The sequence below is a fragment of the Phyllostomus hastatus genome, unplaced genomic scaffold (assembly GCF_019186645.2).
Source record: "Phyllostomus hastatus isolate PE091 unplaced genomic scaffold, TTU_PhHast_1.1 phas_scaffold_21, whole genome shotgun sequence".
NCBI lineage: Eukaryota > Metazoa > Chordata > Mammalia > Chiroptera > Phyllostomidae > Phyllostomus > Phyllostomus hastatus.
The window spans coordinates 42,043,683-42,057,962 of record NW_025334017.1 but is presented as its reverse complement, the minus strand read 5'-3'; the positions used below and the strand labels follow the sequence as shown (position 1 = coordinate 42,057,962).

General features: G+C 41.0%; 1 long non-coding RNA gene across 1 annotated transcript in view; it reads left to right on the top strand.

Moving 5' to 3' along the window:
* The window catches only part of LOC123833314, a 218,423-nt gene that overhangs the window by 108,671 nt on the left and 95,472 nt on the right, over positions 1 to 14,280 (top strand). Inside the window, exon 2 of the long non-coding RNA XR_006788206.1 lies at positions 5,845 to 5,937. This is a non-coding gene — a long non-coding RNA (uncharacterized LOC123833314). The remainder of the gene's footprint in view (positions 1 to 5,844; positions 5,938 to 14,280) is intronic.

Below are 14,280 nucleotides of genomic sequence, written 5' to 3'. Positions count from 1 at the left end.
AACTACCTGCCCCCATATTCTTATCACAGGAACTATTTTGTGGGAGAGCCTTAACTAGGATGGGAGGCAATAATGTTAAATAGCTGGGATGACTGTGAAGCTCAGTGTGCAAAAGTAAATAAATTCTTAAGGGTATTGAATCCTTCATATGTCTTTGTTTAGACTCTGGAGGCCTACTATTCACCAGTGAGCTTTACACACCCAGGTAGGTTAAGCCGCTGCCTGAGTTGTTCCTGGGGTTACATATTTTTACAGGATTGAGCAGAGGTGGGAACTGGAGGAAAAAGACATGAAAACCTCCTTTGTCTGAGCAGTAGCCTGAGTAATAGCCTTCGTGGTATGATATGAGGTTCCTATATATCAATGTCTAAAATTTCTTCAATAGGAATCCATCTCTTTAGATAAGCATTTCCCCACCTTGGGGAGTGCTTTTTACAAAGTTCAGCTACAGACAAAACAAGTAGCAGTGTAGGGTAGTGGAACGCGTACCTTTGAAAACAGAAAGACCTCGAGTCAAATCGTGGCACTGCTCTCCACTAGCTCTGTGACTTTCAGCAGATCATCGTCTTCATTCATTTATCTGCAAAATGGGAAGAATCGCCTCTACACCACAGGTTTATTATGAGAATTACATAAAATAGCAACCATAAACCTCCAGGCACTATACCTGACATATAACAGATGCTAATTAAATTGTACCTATTATTGATTTGGAGTCCAATAAGCATGAGTTTGAATTTCAGTCCCACCGCTAAATGGCTAGATGACTCTAGATCAAAATGGCACAGTGACGGATAGCTCACAAGCAAGCTTTGGGGCCAGACAGATTAGGGTTTAAATCCTTTAGTACCATGTGCAAACTGTGTGACCTCAGGGAAGTTCCTAAACCTTTCTGGGCCTCAGTCACTGGTTACCCCATCTTTAAATGAGAATAATAACATGCTGTAATTGATCTTTCCTAAAATATATTTTCAAAATCAGTATCACCGTTATCAGAATGTATCTTATAATTAATGGCATGTCATAGTTTAATTGACCATGTTTTACTTTCTGAATGATACATAAGAGTGGTAAGCCTTTGCAATCAGTGTTGTCTTAGAGACACAGAAATATAGTTTTACTTCATATAGGCGGCTGTACAGATTAAGTGAGATGGTACTTAAAAATGTTAGCTTACCTAAATATTCAGTAAATGGTAAGCTTAATTTCTTAATATCATTTGTTTTCAGTGTTAAGCTTTTCATCACTAACATGCAAATAATAACTCCAATCTCATAAGGTTCAGTGGGAAGCCAATCACAGCTGGGGTTAAAGTATCTGACATAGGACCTGCCAGGAAAGTAAGTGTGCAGTCATTGTTTGTTCCTCTGCTCATTGTGGGTTCAGGTTGCAAACAGTGGAAAAAGATCATGGCCAAATGAAGCAGGAGACAAATTCGTTGGAAGGGTAAAGGGAATCTCGTATCTCACAGAACTGATGGGAAAAGCAGAGACCTAGGCTTGAAAAGTAATAGGAATTGGAGCGGCTCCAGTCCCAGCAGCAGCACACACAACACATGCCTATTGGTGGAGCATTCAGGTGAAGCCACGGTGTCCAGCGTCAATGCTGTCTCTGTCCCCACGGACCCAGCCAGTGCCACGGTCACTACCACGAGAATGGGACTGTTGACACTGCTGCTGCAATTGAACCTTGGCTGGCCCCTGTCCTTGGGAGCAAGGTTTCCATTGACTGACTGAGGTCACAGCTTGCTTCCTGTCTGTGCTAGAGGACTGCTTGTGGGAGCTAACGGAGGGAAGTGGGCCCTGAGAACCATTTTTGGTCCAGATAATGTACACAATGATATAGGGGTCATCCTCCGCCAGGGAGGTTTTTCAGAAAAGAGTTGAATAATGGACAGCTAAAACACTAAAAGCAACAACAACCATATCATAAATTTGTACTAGATTTCTGCTCCTAAAACAGACCTTGGAACCAGGCCATTGATTTAGCATTCCCCCAGTGAGAATGCTGGTAATGTATTAAAAAATATGCAAAAACAGTAAAGAGAGTGAAGGTCTGATATGTATTATACAAAGAGAAAATTCTACCTCTGACAAGTATAAAGAAAGTATTTTAGGTGTTAGGGGACAGAGGAGCTACCAAGTTAGCAGGGCAGTATGTAGGTATCAATGATGACTTCCCAAACTTCCCTAAATCTACTTATAGGAGAGGGTATTTGGAGAAAAGGCCTCATCTGAACCATAAAATTATGATTTAAGGGGTTTTCCTTCAGGAGAGCACAGGGAGGTAGCTGGTAGAGGTGACAGAACTGAGAAACTTGTATAGGAACCTGTGAAGAGTTCAGCCCAAGGGACCTTTGCCTTGGCTCTTGGCCAGACCTGAGTGTCTTTGAACTTCACCCTGAAGTGAATGCTGCACCCTCACTTAAATCAGGGGGCATGTTGGCTACTCTCCTCTATTATAACCACTTTGAAACTTCACACTTTCCCCCTAGAATTTCTGCAAAGGAAAGTAGAAGTCAGTAAGTTGTCAGGAGGACTCTGCTATGTGTCCACTAAGGCTTTCCATGCATAGAGAAAAGGAGCAACGTCCTTCAGAGACAAGAGCACAGGCTTGGAAACAAAACACATCTGGCGTCAAATCCTACCTTAGCTGTTGGACCTTGGGCTGGAGTTCTGCTCCTCTGACTCCCACTGTAGTTACAGAAGGTGTTAACTACTTTGCAATGGTTTGATCGGACTGGGAGAAGGCATGCTAAATACCTGGTGCATGTATATGCCACCTAGTTTCTTCCACGGATGTTAAATTGTGTGACTATCTTTTGTCGTTGTACATATTTGTTTTTATTTCTCAGTGACTGTTGGAATGCTTGCAATAATTTATGGCACTTTCCTAAAACCTGTGAAGGTCATTGAGAATCTGTTTCCCATTTGACTTTTATTTTCTATACCTTTGATCAACTTATGGTACCTTGCTGTGTTCTAAGGATGCTGTCTTAAAATATTTCTGCAGCAGTCAGTACATCATCATCACTATGAGAGATCGGGAAATTCTCATATAAAAGGTTAACAGGGCAGCCTAGAAAGGGTAAACGGGATTGAACACTACTGGTAGAAGGCGTGTTTTCATTGAGTACTGCATTCATTATTTTCCAGTTTTGGGAAATTGTGCCAACACAGTAATGTCACTTACCACACATACTTGGCTCAGAGAACGGAGCTGATAATCCTGGCGGGGTGAATACTCTGTATTCCCTGGAAATCCAGGAGAATAAATGTTAGGTCACCCCGACAAGGTGTTCTTTCCTCCGGCAAGGGAGCTCCATACCACATTCCCCACCCCCTTGAGCTGGTCCCATCCTGAGTCTAGTCTCCCTTCCTTAGAGAGCTTTGCAGGCTGGGCATCTGACAAGCGCCCTTCCAGCAGGTGACGGAGAAGGGGTCGCAATTTCAAACCTATGTGACATCTGTTCTCTTGCTGTTTATGTTTCTTGATCCTATTGAATATAAGATTTTATTGTAAGCCATCTGGCAACCTCTTATAAACGAGATGTAAATAACCAAGTCTTGGAAGATTTCACTTCTGTCACTCCAATATTGGTAAGTGGGCGGTCCACCTAATAAACAGTTGTTTTCCTCAGGAAGAAGAGATAATCACAGATATGAATGCAAAACTGAGAAAAAATATATAATTTTTAAATATTAAATATATTTAAGAATTGAATTAGGGATATTCTTCTACTCTCTGGGGGAAAATAGTGGCCTTTGATGAATCTTCTAACATCTGATAAAGCAGCAATTTTCTAAATAATTTTTTATTCATTTAAAGAAAAAAAAAGAACAAGAGCCATAAAAAAAATAAATGCAGTGTTTTCTGGTTTCCAGGCACTGTACAGGCACTTCCTATATGTTTTTTCATTTAAACTCTAAAACAACCCCCCCAAAAGAGACATTTTTATACAATGAGCAAAGTGAGGCTTAGAGAGGTTAAGTAATTAGTCCTCGGTCACACAGCTGGTAAGTGGAAAGCTGAGAGTTAAGCTCAGCTTTTAGTTTCACCTCCAAGTCTAAGCTCCTTCCCTATGGCAGGTTCATACAGACTAAAAGGGCTACATGAAATGTAGAGAGAAGCTCTAGATATCCCCAAATCCCACAGCAGAACAGGAAATCACTGCAAAAAAAGAGAAATGCACAGGCTCCCAGGCATGCACAGCAAGCAGGAAATCGCACTTTCCCATGAGCTGGGCCTGCCAAAGAGTATTGCTTAGGGGCCTGCCTGCCAAGGACCAGTGGGTGGGGTATGCTCCAGGCCCTACCCATTCCCCCTACAAGCATGATTTACTAAGGGTCCAGCATTCAACCTGTCTGTGTATCATGGTTGGAATCCGGAGCTAGGGGAGACACCTCTTATGCAACACACTGCCAGAAGCTTCCAGCCCCTGACTCTAGAATTTTGTTTCTGTGGTGGTTTTTGTTGGGGTATTCCTGTGGAAAGCAACCCCCGCACAGCACATTGACAGGTTATGTGCAAGAATCTCCTGTCCCATGCTGGGGTGAGTGCTTACGTGTCTGCTAACATTCAGATGTCCAGCAAAACTGCAGAGCCGTTCAATATCTGTGCGAGTTCCTTGGAACACTAGAGCTGTTGCAGGGAAGAAGAGAGGGTGTGGACCTCTCTCCAGCCCATGGTACTTCATATATGTTGCTTTGAAGCCTTAGAAACTGGAAAATGAATCACCTTTATGACTTGGCTCTTAAAGCTGGAAGCCTCCTGAAAAGGGCCTTTCTTACCAAGAGAGGGCATCCGCTACCCCATCCAAATCCCTGATCACTGTGCAGAAGGGGGATGCGAGAACCCAGGTCCCTGGCTTCAGATTGCTACCTTCTGAGTCAGTTCCGCGTGATGTGTTTGTCTTTCACAACTTTCTGATTAGCAGAACCGGAGAACGTGTTTGGACCCAGACCCTCCAGGTGCTCAGCTGGTTTCTGGAAGCCTGGTGATACCACAGCCCCCTTCACCAATTTCTCTTGCAGTGGGAAAGAACTCACTTTTAATCAAACATCCACCATACACCAGGCACTTAATTTAATTCCACAACCCTTTGAGATAATAGTATAAGCTTCTTTAGGCAAAAGAAATTAAAGTGGCCTAGAGGTCACTTTGCTAGTTAAAACCGGAGTCACGAATGGTCCCCAGGTGTTCTGATTTACAGGGCAGTGTTTTTCCTGCCACATCACACTGACGCGACTCCTTTAACTCCACACACTCAATCACTCTGTGAGGAACTCGTTTAATAAACATCTTTGGAGTGCCTGTTATATGCTACATATGGTGCTGAGCACCGAGGTACAGTGAGCAAGACTAAGTTCTCACCAAGGTTATAAAATACTTGGGAGAGAGGTACAGTGGATTAGGATTGTGTTGAGGGCTGAGGCAGTGCAGTATTAAATGAGCGTCAACATACAGCAAGGACACAAACTAGCCTGAGAGGGATGGTGGGAGTCACAGGATAAGTCTCTGAATGAATGAAGTGTGAGGGGTGAGTGCGAGTGGGATTAACCAATGAAGATGAGCGGTGTGGGGAAAGCAGACCCCTCGTCAGGCAGACAGGGAAAGTGCATGCAAAGGCCCCAAGGCCTGGAAGGGTTTGTGCTGTTCAAGGAACTGCATGCAGTTTGGTTTGGTTGGCGTGTCTCTCGATTGCTCTGAATCACATCAACTTCGCTAATAAACGTAGGCCGATAGACTCCTCATCTGCTGAGAACAAAGAAGACAGGGGCTCCGATCGGAAGTCACTTTCACGAGTAAGAATGGTTTCGTTGTGTTTTGTTTTGTTTTGCCTAGAGTGGATCCAAGAGCAGGAAAAGAGGTGACCTTCGAGCTCAAGAAATACATGACAATCCCCATGAAGTTACTGGAAAAGGGATGAAAATAAAGGTAAGCTCCTCACTCATCTGTTACCATTGTTTTAGCCACCACATTGACCCGAATGTTATTTTCCTCTGAACCCCAGAGTTAATGATATTTAAACATTATTCTTTTATGTGATATATATGCACATATGCATGGTGTATTAGGACACACATATACATATTCAGGTGTCCTAATGGATACACCTGCTCCCTTAAGCCCAGAAGGGGTTCTCCATGGTTCTCCATGGATCCTTCCCTAGCCCTCTAATATGGACTTATCTTTATCCTCTTACTCCTGGCTCCCAAGGAAATGGTAATGCATTTTCCTTCGTTTCCATTGACCCAAAACTCCATTCTGAAGGGAACTGGTAGGAAGGAGATTAACATCTCTTGGGCACCTACTGTGTAACAGCCACCACTTTATTTAATCCTATAAGGCAGATGTAATAATTCCATTTTCAGATGAGAAAAAAGAGGGTTTGAAAATTATATTATTTGTTTGTAATCACATAGTAAAAGCAAGAGCAAATAGTTGCACCCACATTTTGTTCTGAAGCTGTGTTTGGCTTTAGGACAAAGGACTTTTTAAGGTATTTCCTATGTGTGACTCTACCCAGCCTTGAAATCTAACTGTGTGTGGGACTCATTTCCCTGCCCTGGAAAATTGTCTTTAGGTAAGTTGCCAGAGCCAGGTCTGAAACTCAAGTGTATAAAATGAGTCCAGCAATATTTTAACAAATGATCCATATAGACTGAATCTTAAATCCCAAAACAAGAGACACACGTATGATGATAACCTAGCTAGGAAATTCAGCTTTCAGGACAATGAGAAATGTTGGGGGAAAATTTTATTTTCAGTAGTACAAGACTCCAATCAATAATTTCATTCATAATTTACTTTAAGGGGAGAGAAGCAAAATGAACTCATGTGACCAAATTCCATGGGGAAACAAATCTCCTTCGTTCTCATAAACCGTCGTGGTGAGATGGAAGGACAGTCGGTCTCAGATTTGGTCAAACTTGGCTTTAATTCCGCCTGTGCTATTTCCCAGATGAGTCATATGGACGCATTACGAAACCTTCTCTGAGCTTCTGTGTGTTTATTTTTAATACATTGGGAATAAAAATATCAAAATGAGGTAACATGAGTTTAAAAAATAGCCCGTAGTAGGCTCGTAGGCATTTGACAAATGCTAGTCTTGTTTTTCCCTTTTCAGTAAACTCATTCTGTGCCCAACAACTGTCTTTATTGATTTATGGTTTTACTGTGATGATTCGAATAATTACAATAACTTCTAGCACTTACAGAGCATGCCATCATTTGTAAAGTGTTTTCAAGTTTGCTATTTTAGTCAATCATTGCAATTGTTTAATGTAGGTACCGTTGCATAAGGCCAGTTTTACAAATGAGGGAACTAAGTCTTGAAAGGCACTGTGACCTTGAGGAAGGGCAAGAAGAGTTCTGGGGCCCCATTGCCTGGGTCTGGATTCTACCACTTGTTCTGTGACCTCGGGTGAATTACATAATCCATCTGTGACTCAATTTACTCATTTAACTGAGAATAATGATGGGAATTATTGCACAATGTTGTGAGGATAAAGTAAGTGAAGACAGTGATGTACTACTTACTACAGTAAGCATTCAACTGATGTTATATCTTATTTTTCTCAGCAAACATGTAGTTACCTCTTAGGTGTTTGGGAGGATGAAATAAGGCAGTAAATAAATCAATGCACACAAAGTAGTTAGACTCATTTGTGGCGTGGGGTAAGGGCTCAGCAAGTGTTGCACGCTCTTATTGTCCCATATCATTCAGGTGGTAAATAGAAAACCTGGGTTTTGAATGAGAGCCCATGGAAACTAAAGCCAGTAAGGGTGGGGAGGGAGAGGACCGAAGAAAGTAATGGATAGTGGAAGTCCTGTTGTGTGCCAAATCTCCATACGCTTGCTTGTATTATTCTCCTAACAATATTATGAAAAAGACACAGCCATAGACAGCAGCTTTGGAAGTTCAAATACATTATTACAGTCATTTCTAATCCTTAAAGAGGAAGAAGACAGGTTGTTTTATTAACTTCCTGTAAGATAGACATATAAGGGGCATGTAATGAATCATTGGCCCACCTGCCTCTCTTAAAGCGTGCTCCTCATGACAGCTACCTGACTGCAGGTCTCCATCCCCCCTTACGGCAACCACGACAGACAGTCACAGCTGCTTTTCAGCGTATGTCGTCTTTGGCTCCTTGGATCCAGTGCGTTTGTGAGAAGGACCTCCTGCCCTTTCTAAGGAGGCTTCATCCAAGTTGAACTCCAATCAGAGGCTGGAAACTGGGCCAAGAGGGAGTCTGGGAACAGCAGGTGTTTTTGACAGAGGAAATCCATGGGTGCCGCAGTTGTGTTGCTTTTGACAGGGAACCTAATTAGCCTTTAACTCTTTAACCACAATGTCTTCTTAAAGTACAGAGAGGAAATTAACCACCAGCTCTCAGAGCCACATGGAAGAAATTAATGTCCTCCTTCACTAATCCTCTTTCAAGGCACAATAGTAAATATGCATTATATTTAACAACCATGTTTTCCTGGAGTTAAGCCTGGGTTCCACTGAAAATAAATGCTCCCTAATGTGTCTCAGAATGTTTGCTCTGGAATCATAGACAGAAAGTCCTGTGCCCTGAACCCCAGCACTGAACCGCAGAAATGACAAGAATGGGGATAAACAAATAGGGCTTGGTGGTTGATGTGTTATCTGGAATTTATTATTCATCTTTGATTGCAGAACAGAAGGCTGATCAGGTGTGAAGATCACTTCCTAAGTTTGGCTGAGACAGAGGCAGGGGGGTTCTAAGGCACAGAAGACATGGCACTGGTTACTCTCGCGGCTGTGTCATGGGTCTGCTGCCCATTCGATGGTGGTATCATGGCAACATGTGTGTAGTTCATCATCATATATATTTCCTATATACAATATATGTTCACATATTATATATGTTTATATCCATTTTATGCCATGTATTTGTAATCATACATAGTCACCATACATAGTTTATATATATGTATTATTGCAATATATTATTTCACATTATTCATAAATATAAATATATATTCATATAAACATAAAATATATATATTCATATAAACACACATATGTAAATATATGTTTATATGAATATATTTATATAATTAATGGGTATAGGTGTATATGTATGTGTGTGTATAGATATATCCTTGGATGTGGGACAGAATTGTAGAGACTAGTTGTTTATTTATAGCTTCATAAAGTCACTAATAAAGTCATTGTTTCCTGGAGCAAGAGAGCGGACTCAGAGATAGGTCTTCTAAGTTGAGCAGTTTTTCAAACACAGTCCCCAAAGTTCTGGATTTCTGCAGAGAGGTCACAGAGAGATATATATTTAGATACATTTGCATCTAAATTTGAATCCCAGCCGTGGCATTCTCTAACATCGTGACCCTGAGCAAGACACCTGTATAATGGGGATAATACTAGTAACACATTACAGGGATAGGGTCTTAGCTGAGTGTCAAGCATTTAGCATAGTGCTGGGAATACACTAAGTACTAATGAATGTTAGCCATCACTACATATCTATCAATGAATCTCTATTTTATTCTCTATGACATGATTCAATAGCAGTATCCTCTGAAGATTATACTCAAAACAATTCTACATTTTTCTAAAAGATTTTTTGAAGCTTATTGACCTAGTGAAGTATGCTCAGTATGTATGTAAGGAAGATCAATTCCAGAAAAGGGAGATGTCTGTGTCAAGGCCACTGGGAGGCTATGGTCTATTGCAAAGAAGGTCTCAGGAAAGAATTCACCTGATTGGTTTGAGAAAAGCTTAGTGTGATTGCTTAAGAAATTATTGAATAAAGGGAATTAAATTCATTCCCTATACTGACACCAGGCTCATTGCTATCTACCCACCTCCGATATGGGAGCATATATACACCCCCTCCATGTAGAAACTCACACACACACACACACACACACACACACACACAAACACATACATACCCAAGTATGCACATATACACTGGCTAATTCACATGCAAACATACAAACATACAAACACAATTTCCTGGATGTAGATACTTGCTAAACTATTTTAGTTTTCATTTCCACCTTGCACTCTGTATAGAAACTTTTAGGCATATCAGTCATCAGGACTTAACCTTGTTTTGGCTGGTAAGACAATTCTATAAGACCATTTGGTGTGCCTAGCACGCCCCCTCCACGTCTTTTCCCCACCCATCTATTGAGCTTTCACTATCTTAAGCTGTTTACAAATATTACCTCCTTTAATCCTAACAACCACCTGGTCAAGTAGAGTGTAGCTACTTATAATTTTCCTATAGACAGTGAAATTCAGATTCATAAAAGCTAAACACACTGCCCAAATTGCAGGACTACTGTTTGTCCATACCAGGATTTAAAACCAGTTTTGTATCACTCCAAAACTCATGCTCTGTTCCAGGATTTCTTATGATGAGTTTTCAGTTCATTAATTGATCAAGGAAGCACAAGTCAGTCCGTTTCAAACAGCATATAAAGTCATGGAAACAGAAAAGAAAAAACATAACAATACAGTGTTCAGATGATGTGTTGTAGAACTGTGCACCTGAAACCTGTATAATTTTGTTAACCAGTGTCACCCCAATAAATTTAATACGAAGGAAAACAAAGAGTGCATCACACCGTAAGAGAAAGTATTGTTTTGTAAAGCTTGTCTAAATATGCATGTGTTTGTGTGTTCAGGAAGTTATGTAAAATAGAGTTTTGTACTGTAAGTCTCCATCAGAAAACGTTTGATAGCTACCAGCCTATTATTCTCGACTGCCGGGGTCAGTCCAGTCATTCGGCGCTGAGCTTCCTGGGAACCCTCCAGGCAGAAAAAATTGCTTCACATGTGTGTTCCTATAGCACAGTGGATGTTCCTAGCTTATAGTACTAATCAAATGGCGCTTTGGTTTCTTCCCAAAGGGTGTCCACGTGTATGTGGGCTTCTTCCTCCAGTGTGTTTCACACCCACCTGTCTGAGCCCCGGGCTGCACCTGTGAGGGATGAACACTTTATGAGTGTGGATTGCTTTGAAGTTGATGGAATTGAAAATGGAGCTATTTAAGAGCGGATTGCCCCAGTGTTTGCGTCTCTTAGATTTCTCTCTTTTATAACCCAGCTTAAGGTCATTTTATTCTTCTTTAGCACCTACAACAAAGACAGGCTGAAGAACAAAAAAAAAAAATGGGGAAAAAGAGATTGTGAAAGAGAAAGAGAGTAATAGTCAAAGTTACTAATTACTTTTTTATCTCAAAAAAGAAGAGAAACTCAGAATTATTTTTAAATATACATGGATATAAAATATATTAGACTTTATCTTATTCAAACGATCCCAGGTCCACAAACTATCAGAAGCTAATAGTTAATACCTGAGTATAGTTGGTTACATCCAGAGGGAGGAAACTTGAGCTATCAGCCAAGAGGAGAGATGAGAACTGTCCACCCCCTCTTCCCGAACTTCCTTTGGCCAACATAGTAAAGCCTGGCCAAACGCTGCCTCCTGGGGCTACAGAGAGTTGGATTGTAAATTTGGGGTTGTTTATTGTTGCTTTAGTGCTCTCCATTTTCACACACCACGGAGGGGAAGTGGAAATGCTGAGTCCTGAGGGTTTGTTCTCTTGAGGAAGCCACCACAGACCCTGACAGAGATAGAAACCCCTTGGGCCGTATTTTCCCTTGCTCCCTGAAGGGGAAGCATACTTGAGGGACTGGGTACATGTCTCAGATGAACTAACTAGGAGTTCTTAATTTGGAATCAGTGTTGACCAACCAGGGCTTTGAAAAGCAAAGCGTTTTCTCCCTCAGCTGCTGACATTATCTGCAGGCTGACATGAACAAGCTATACAGATTGCTCAGAGAAAGTCACTCAACACAGTCTTCTGTTGTATATTTGTCTATTATTATTATTTTTATTGTTGTTGTTATCACTGTATTGCCTCATTATCTACTGTTATTATTTAAGGACCTTTGTTCCTACTCTCCAAGACCACAGCCTTGTCACGACTTGGAGGACAACATGGAGATGGGCAGAGCACGCACTGGGGATGAGGATGGATAGAGTAGATCTCGTTTCCCTGTGGAATATGGTCAGGGACAGCCTTGTGTGGTGACTCAGAGACAGTGGGACACAGCAGGCATCTAGCTAACGGGCACCTGCCTGCAGTCCTCTTGTTCAGGCTAAGGGGAATATCCTAAGGTCTCCTTCCTGAAGCAGGTTTTTCTTTGTCTGAATCCCTTTGGCAGGGAAGAGGGGAAAGCGAAAGGTTCTGAGTCTTTTATTTCTTAATGAGCAGCTTAAAATCAATATCTCAAAAAAGCAGCTTCAGGGTAGCAGAGTTTTGGTCTCTTCAATGAATTCAGGGTGAAAAGTGTATTTCAGAAAGGTTGTCTAGTAGGGTTCCATTGTTATAAAAGCAAATAGCTACCTACCTGCTTCTAAGTATATATGTGTCAGCATGTATGTGATTTTTAAATATTAGCTATAGCATGAACGCATGTAAGCTGCATGAGAGCATATAACTGGTCTGTTAAATGAGAAGCAATTTAGATAGTTGGGGAGCATATAGGGGCATAGAGCGTTATTGTGGGAGACATGTGGCTGTATGTGTGTGTATTTAAGTTGAAGAAAGGTAAAAAGTTGTTTATATATACTAATTTCAACTACACACAAATATGATTAGGAAAGAATTTCAAATTAGTGTATACACATAATAATAATTGTTGTGCTCAAGTATAAGAATCCGGATGTTACTGTTTTCCTCCATATTCTTTTTGGTGCAAATACGGTTTTGCTACTTTTATGACACATCCATAAAGGGCAGTAGAAGGCGTGGATGAGAGAGAGAGATTCAAGTAAGAATTTGCTGCGCAGCAGTGGGCATACTCTAACACATCTGGGACTCAACTTACTCGTTGGCAATATGAGGCGGTAGGCTAAAAGACTTCCGTATTTCTGCTTTCCTGGGATGATCCCTTTTCAATGGATGGTTTCACCGTATCCTAGGGTTTAGCTAGCTGATTCTAGACTAATGTGTATTTTACTAAAAGGTGCTTCCTATATGTCAAGGGATAAAAAGCAACCATAGACATACTTACTCAGCCAATGCTTGTATGAGTATAGAATGAAATTGTTCGGTATTTCAGGGAAATATTCAAGTTGTAGGTAGCATGTATAGCAATAGTCTTTATAGAAACCTTATGAAATGGATTGTGCTATACATGCTAAAGATACAGATGGACCTGTATTACTGTTCTATGACTGTGGCAATAGCTCTAACACACACGTGTACCATGTATAGGTTGAATATGTTGGTAACTGTTGGGAATTGATGTCATAGCAATTAAGACTTTCAAATAAACTTCAGGAAATATGGATCTCATTATGCATGTCTCCTACTTGAACCCACAGCAAAATTTTACCGTGAAATACAATGTCCTATTTACTCCTGTGACCGCAGGCCCTAGTAGTCAGTGATGTGAAAGTTACAGGGAATTTCTCGTAGTTGCTCAAACTCGTCATACTTGCTCAAACCTCTGTGCTCTGCATATATTACTCACTCGGCCCAGACAGCCTTTCACACTCCTTTTACAACTGGTGAGCTTCCACCCTTTCATAAACAGGAAGATGATAAAGCAGACAATCAAACTTCTACTTATCCCTAAGTGCTTGACAAAATGCAACTTTGACTTTCAAACCTTTCCCGAGCTCACCTCTCCCTCATTCCCTGCAAGTCCCTTCTCTTAGAGCTGGACCATTGGCCTCATTGCTTTGTGTCTTCATGTGAGTGTTTTGTCACTGAGCTCCTATTGTCCATTTCCTCCACTCTGCTTTGAGCTCCTGGAGGGAAGAGACTGTCTTTCCTTGTTTTCCTATTTCTGGATACAGTGTCTAACACATCTAGGCACACAAGAAGATGCTTTCAAAGAATATACATACATAACGTGATTAATGTTATATATATTTGTGTGATATATATGATATATACATAGAATTATAGGGAAAAAATTAAAATGCAACTAGAAAACATCTGCAAACAGAGACAGCTCTGAAGCACACTGAATACACTAGAAATTTATTAGATTAATTTAAGTGCATGGTCCAAAGCCCACATTAGCTGACTTTTTGCCTAAAAAGAACTGAGGAAGAATGGGATAAGTCCAGTTCTTGGAAAAATGCTCTGCTTATTTGGCTTTTGCAAGAATCCTCAAATCTTGCTGGATGATCATGGTGTCTCAGAATGTGGAATGGTTTTCCATGCCCCCAACACTCACCAACCACACTGTGAAACA